Source organism: Montipora foliosa, chromosome 9 (genome assembly GCF_036669935.1).
Source record: "Montipora foliosa isolate CH-2021 chromosome 9, ASM3666993v2, whole genome shotgun sequence".
In the NCBI taxonomy this organism is placed as follows: Eukaryota; Metazoa; Cnidaria; class Anthozoa; order Scleractinia; family Acroporidae; genus Montipora; species Montipora foliosa.
Genome location: NC_090877.1, coordinates 2,713,679 through 2,721,178, shown reverse-complemented (window position 1 = coordinate 2,721,178; position 7,500 = coordinate 2,713,679). Strand labels below are relative to the sequence as shown.

The 7,500-nt window shown below is 39.7% G+C and overlaps 1 protein-coding gene across 5 annotated transcripts in view; it reads left to right on the top strand.

Moving 5' to 3' along the window:
- LOC137970992 (polyunsaturated fatty acid 5-lipoxygenase-like) overlaps positions 1-7,500 on the top strand; it is a 59,704-nt gene that overhangs the window by 8,863 nt on the left and 43,341 nt on the right. Inside the window, exon 2 of one of the 5 annotated variants that reach the window (XM_068817683.1) lies at positions 328-396. The exons of the other annotated variants lie outside the window; for them this stretch is intronic. The gene's annotated coding sequence lies outside the window, so the exon portion shown is untranslated. The remainder of the gene's footprint in view (positions 1-327; positions 397-7,500) is intronic. 5 annotated transcript variants of the gene reach the window in all.

Below are 7,500 nucleotides of genomic sequence, written 5' to 3'. Positions count from 1 at the left end.
TTTCGTTTGACTAGCCGGATGTAGCTTTTCGATTTCATTGCGTATACCTCAGATCTTGAAGTACGTATTAAATTCATCGGCGAGAACTTCTCGGGAGTTATGTGTTGGTAGTATGTTTTTGCTGGTCTTGAACAGGCTGTTAACAAGGCAGAAAAGTCTGTTACGATCTGCACCTTCGATCTTATTTTTGTAATATGATGTTTTGCAGTTCTCTAGCAATCTGTTGTAGCGTTCACATGCCTTGATGTACATCTGTTTGTTAACTGTAAGTTTCGTCTTTCTGAATTTCCGCTCAGCTCTACGTTTCTCTCTCTTGGCTTCACGTAGGTCTTCGTTGTACCAAGGGGCCCATGGACGATGGTTTACCACTCTAGTTTGAACAGGAGCAAGCTTGTCGTAGGTGTCCTTTAAAGTCGAATTATAGATATCAACCATTTCGTCGATGTCCGTTTTAACTGAGAGATCTTGATTAGCTAATGACTCTTTCAGGGTGGCTATAAATACATCGTCGTTAAGTTGCTTGGTAGATCTGAACGAGAGGGGTATTTTAGAGAGTGGTGGTCGTGGACAGTTCAGTTTACATGTCACTACTTGATGGTCAGAAAAGACGTCATTGAGTATGCGTACATCGGTGACCAAGTTGCTGTTGTGTTGTGTTATAATTAGATCTAATGTATGGCCTTTCCGGTGAGTAGAGCCCAGTACATGTTGAGATAAATTAGCAGAGTCAAGTATGTCCATACATTTAATGGTATCACAGTTTGTGGTCTCATCAAGATGAAAATTGAAGTCACCGGCAATGAGTAGTGGCTGTTCGTGCTGCGACATTAGTTCCAATAAATCGTGGAATTCAGTAAAGAACATAGATGTTGTTAGTTTATTTTTCTTCGATGGTGGGGGCCTGTAGATAACGATAAGGCGAATGTTGAGTTTGCCTGACACAACATTTAGGTTGATGTGCTCGAATGATTTGAAAACATTGTCCGAATTCATTGTGATGCTAAGTTGTTTTGAGTACAACCGACACCACCGCCTTTGCCACTTTCCCTTGGGACGTGCACGAATGAATAGGTCTTGAGCGTATTTAAAATTTCGGTAATGCTGCTGTCGCCGGTATTTTTACCAAGCCAACTTTCGATTCAGTGATTGCGAGGATTTCCAGTTTATTAGATTGTATAATATCACACACTATGGCCGCTTTCTTTGCGATTGACCGAGCATTCCAGACGGCAAATCGTAATTTCATTTCTTTTTGTCGACAGATTTCAATTTGCTTACGATTATTTACATTTCTTGAATTTAATGTATAATGAAGATTATTTGATTTTGTATAGTGGGCGTTGTAAAATCCAGTAGGTCCGGTTGTTGATCAATATATAAGGAGTTAACAATTTTGTAGGCAATAATAAATAAATCCATGTGTTCTGCAGATAGATGCACCATAGGTAGCGAAGAGTTTAACGCCGATTCATGAAGGGTAGTGTTGTTTATCAGTGAATTTAAACTTTGATCACTTGTGTAGTTATTTCGGTGTTTCCCAGCTTGATGTCGATTATATGTAGCGCTGGTTGGTCCTGGGTTGCTATGTACATCGCAGCAAACCGCAAAGTAGGTGGACAAGGTTACATGAGAGTCAAATGGCAGACTGACAACACAAGAGCCGTGCTTAGTTTGTTTGACAATTTCGTGCTTAAGGCAACTTGAAGGACGACTGAAAACTTTCAAATTTGTTGAGTGTGGTAGTATAAAGTTTCCTGATGAGTTTGGTGATATTGCTGGACAAGTGGAAGATATAAAATGCAAAAATATCCATAGAGCGATGAGAGCGATGAGAGTACGTCTTCCCGCCATGACACATCACCGTATTAATGTTAGAACCGCCGCCAACAATTATTTGGCCGTTACATGTCAAGTCCCCAAAAATTACAGAATTAAGGTGGCTCTGAATCTGCTAGACAGAATTTTATGAAACTTTGCAGAAAGTTTCATCTTGCCTTTCTGATTACTTTTCAGAAATAAAAAATGGGGGTCACGGAGTTCGCAACTTTTTCAGAAGGCCAATTTTTTGACTAAGCTTCTTACAAAGTTTATCTACATGCTCCTTAAAAGTTAGTTCTTGATCAATTGTAACCCCAAGCAATTTCTGATGCACAACTTGCTCGATAGCTGTTCCATTTGCTTGCAACTTCAAACTAGAGCCTGCTACACGTGACCTAAGACGCTTGCCAGTTACCAGAATAGATTTTAATTGGTTTTTCTGGCATTTAAGACCATGCGGTTCTGTGCAGACCATGCGCAAAGACTATCAATGTCTTCCTGAAGATTTGTTTCAACTAACGTCGTCCCCAAAGTACAATGAGCACTAGAGGAAAAGGTAGTATCATCGGCGTAAACATCTACAGTAGAGTTTGAGATCACTATTGGGAGGTCATTGATGAAAGTCAGGAACAGCAGGGGGCCCAAAATACTTCCTTGAGGAACACCATGGGTGGTACCAAGTGGAGATGACGTGCACCCATTTATGTTAACATACTGCTGTCGATCAGCCAAATATCTCCGAAACAAGTGTAAGTTTCCGTCATCGACACCATACGCCTTCAGTTTAACAAGAAGAATATCATGATTGATCAAGTCAAAAGCCTTACTATAGTCAATACACACAAGGCCAGTTACATTATTACAGTCAATATCAAAGAGGATCTGATCCAAGAGTCGAATAAGGGCAGTTTCAGTTGAATGACGCTTTCGGAACCCTGACTGTAATCCATACAAAAGGTCGTTTCTAGACAGGTGCGTGTACAATGAATCATATATATGCCTCTCGTAGATCTTGGACAAAATGGGAAGGACTGAGATTGGACGATAGTTCTGTTTATCAGTCTTTGAGCCTTGGTTTTTAAAAATGGGTGTGACTTTCGCCATTTTCCACTTGGACGGAAAACTGCGAGTGGAGATCCAATAGTTAATCAGGCTCGCACCCGAGCTGGCAATACCTGGCGCAGCAATTTTTAACACTCGAATGCCAAGACTATCCGCTCCTGTCGCTTTGCTGGAGGGCATTTCCTGCAGCATTCTCAAAACCTTCGCAGGAGAGATAAATGGAAGTTCAAATGCATATTTTATGTCCTTAATTTCCTTAGAAAAAGGAAGACAAGATTTCAGTTGGTAAGCATGAATCAGCAGAACCCAGTGTTTTTGTGGCCTGATTAACAAATCATGAGTTAAACAGTTCGGCATTAGGATTGTCTTCAGTGACGATTTCCCCGTCTTCATCAAGCTCTCGAACATAACAATCCCTTTCTTGAGAATCCCTTGAGAGATCTCTTATCAGTGACCATAGTTTCTTTGGACAATTACGATTTTCCACCACCTGAGACTTTGCATTTCTTATGAACCGGGTAACTCTATTTTTGTTTTCTCTAAAAGGCATCCAGTCCCCAGGATTTCTCGAATTTCGAGCCTTTCTGAGGAGACAATCTCTCTTCTTGATCTCATCATTAAGATTTCCAGTAAACCATTTCGGCTGACAAATGCTCTTGATTCGTTTTGTTATAACTGGTGCGTGCTTGTCCAAGATGCCATTGAAAATGTCATACCAGGTGTCAATAATCTCGTCGGTTTCTTCAAAGACAAAGGCTGCGTCTGACGGGGCCTCATTTAGATCTTTGATAAAATTATCTTTGTCAATTTTCTTGAGGTTCCTATATTTGAACGAAAGATGTTTTTTTTTTATGCAAGGGCCTTGCTCCTGCCACTGATTATAACACCTCAATGCAAAAACTGGCAAGTGATCAGACAAACTGACATTAATTACAGAGACATCACACATTCTCTCAGGATGACTTACGTAAATATGATCCAAGCATGCGCCAGAAGCCGAGGTCTGGTGACTACGTTTACCGTCTGGTTCAGGTTCAAATCCCTCAGGACTTTAACAAGATGAACTATTGCATTAAATCACAGTATTTTCTGATTCTCACACCATGCTTACGAAAAGTATCAACCTAAATCCTCTTAGCGCACTATCAATACTTAAAGTAGACGGATTAAAATGAGATGTCAACCTGTCACTCGAAAACCCGACGTCCCAATTTTAAACGATTACACCAACAATTCTTGGGTTTCACTCACGTGATCAACAGCCATGTTTTTCAACGAAAACAAAATAGGACGTTAGCATAATAATAGCTTTCATTTCCCAGAGGATTGGATCGGGACACCAACATGGCCGCCATTTCCTTGTTTGGGAACACCAACATGGCGGCCGTGACGTCATGAACGTGATCAACAGCCATGTTTTTCAACGAAAACAAAATAGGACGTTAGCATAATAATAGCTTTCAATTCCCGGAGGATTGGATCGGGACACCAACCTGGCCGCCATTTCATTGTTTGGGAACACCAACATGGCGGCCGTGACGTCATGTGAAATCCAAGAATATAGTCGAGGTATCTAGGCGTAGTGATCACTCCAATCCAGTGCTTCATTGAGGCGTTATATCGGCCTTAAAGTACGTTTAGAATATTCTTGTTTTTTTTTAAGATTTAGCATGAAGAAGGATAATGAAGCGAGAACTAGATATGAAAACTAAGTAATTACCAGTGACTGCTGGACCTTTAGTGATCTCTCTTTCGCATAAAATGTTATTATTCAAAGATAATCAATTTTATAGGCAATACATGGGAATTAAGCCACACCTTGATTCAAGTCAGGTATACCATGAATGATTCCATGGATCCCTTGTATTTCCTCGCTATACCTACAAGCCTTTAAGCCGAGTGAGACTACCATAGTAAATGTATAGCCAGTGGTATATCACACGAGTTGTGCTCCGTAATTATTATCTATCATGCTGTTGCATACCTGGTTCAGTACTTCTGTAATATTTTTTGCTGAAATTAATACCTTCTTTGACCGCACAATCACCAAGATTACCCTGTCCTAGGCATTACGATTTCAACCAGGAGAGAAAACTGCTAGGAGCTCGAGACTGAAAGATTATTGAGCGCGTAATGAAGAAGTCTAAAATGACGGAACACTGCACTTGAAGGCCACTTTGTTTTCTCTTTGTCGATTTGCTACTTTACGTATTGATACTACACTAAAAGGATTTATGTTGATATTTATCATAAACATGGTTTGAGGTTCAGAAATTGCTGTGATTAATGTAATACGTACCAACTATTGTTTTGTCTTGTCGATCTAGAGGTTCGATCGTGTTGTTTCTTTGGGAAGGAATCATCGCTCCCGTTTTCCAGTTTTTGCAATGGAATTGTGTTCCATTTACAAGATTTGAAAGGTCTCACCATTTTCAGGCTATTCACGGCCATATGTTTAATTTTGGCAACTACATAAATGTATATTTTTTGTTATTTGTACACACTAATTCGAGACTTTACTTTTAAAAGAGAGACAAAGATAATTAATATTTTTAAAATTCAATTTATAAATGGCATCACAAATTTGCTTACAATTATATATGGCGCATGAAAACTTGCAAAGAAAATGGAACAACCTCGGTTTTAAAAATAATCAATGCGAAAACATTATGTAAAATATGTAACGTGAATAAAAGTACGGTAGTTCCTATAAAATAGTTCGTATAAAATACAAACACAGTATTTGCTTTATACAAACAAGGTTTTTGCTTTTGCTCTGTCGTTTAGCAATTCGTTAAACTCACCATTCACGAACTCGCTCAACAGTCCATTGGGTTGAGCAGTAGGTAAGGTAAACTTCAGCATTCCTTAGCTCTTCCTTCCTTCGAAGAAAGGTTTTTAGCAGTTTTTCTGTCAGTCTTTGCTCTCGTGTTTTTGTTTTCTTGCTCATCTATGAAGTCATCTATTCTTCCTTCAAGGAGCAGAGCAAATCTTGGCAGTTCTTATTCTAATTTGTTTTCAGAAATCCGCGCGCTCGTTGGCGTCCTCTGTGAAGTACTATCGATCGTGTTTCTGATTGGACGAACGAAGTATTTTCACAGTCGTTCGCTTTTCTGATTGATTGGTTGTGTATTTCGACCGAATTTTACGCGGGCTCTTTTTCATGTGCAAATCTCAGTTTGTATAAAACGTGTTTTAAGTAGTTAAAGTGCTACATGTGCTATGATCAAATTTGTATCCCTTGAATTTTTAGGTTTATCAGATAGAATTCCAGGTAAGATTAAAAACACCGTTTACCGTTTGAAAATATCTGCATTGGTTCCGGAAATATTCAAGTTTGAAAAAAGTGTAAGATATGCAAATGAGAGGACTGATGACGTCATTCACTCAACTCAAGATAACCTCACGTATATGAATAGAGCTGTCTCGGTCAATTTCCACAAACATGCAAATGAGGATGATTGGTTGGTTTGATTGGTAACACCAAGGGGAAGCGTGATTGCTAAGTTGCCATTGGTCCCTTTTGTAATTATCAATTTGACGCGTCTGCATGAAGGTGAGATTCAAGTGCAAGGTAACCAACTATTAATCTCATTAAAGGAGACCTTAAACGGGTAGGAAAGTGGTGTTCAGCAAACCAACTACTTATAAATCCAGCTAAGACGAAGTTTCTGTTAGTGGGATCCCGACAGATGATCCAGAGCCTCCCTAATGGCACTGCATGAACTCTCAAACAGATTACGCCCGTTAGAAGTGGAAAAGACCTGGGGGTAATAGTTGACTCCCATTTGACTTACGACAACCACATAAATGTCACTGTGTCCTCATGTATTAGCAAACTCTGTCAAATAAACCGAGTGAAAGATTGTTTCGAGAAAGTCACATTATGGCTTATCATTTCTGCTTTAATTCTCAGCAAGCTCTATTATTGCTCATTTCCTTCGAACATGTAGTCTTTAGGTGACGGAGGCTACTGTAAAACCATGGACAAATGTCTCGATGAATTGGCTAGCAAGTTCCTGTGCCACTCTGACTTTACTACAAAGCGTGGGCCGCTCCGTGGGCAAACGCGGAGCCGGGGCCGGGGATGGGATCGGGGTCTCTTTTCTTTTCCAAATTTCTTGTTTCAACTTTCGTTGTTCAATTCTCCTGTACTGTTATTGTCGAATGACCGGCAGCTGTCCTTCATTAAGGTGCAAAAATATCCAAAAAAAAAAAAAATTAGCTATGAAAGCTCTTAAGGAACATCTTAGCTTGTTTTCAAAATCGGACTTTTTTGTGTTTTAAAATTTGCGAGCATTTAAGTTTGTCTTTCCGAAAATTCGTTTGTTTTCGCAATTAAGAGAATTTCCGTAATTGGAGTTTATGGAATACACGCCAACTGCCAGAGACACTGAAGAGTCGCTGAGCTCCACACTTTAAATCGCATTGTAAAGTTTACTTCGTAAATCACAGTGCCACTGTCGTTACTCGTGGATATGAAAGTTACCGCGATTGTTTGAAATTTGCAGGTTGAAGGTTCCTTTAGGAACTAGTCAGTGTGATATAACAGCTAGATAATGGTTAGCCTTTCAGCAAGCTCTTTTTGTAGCCGCGAGCTCGCCCCAATCCTCTCGCGCC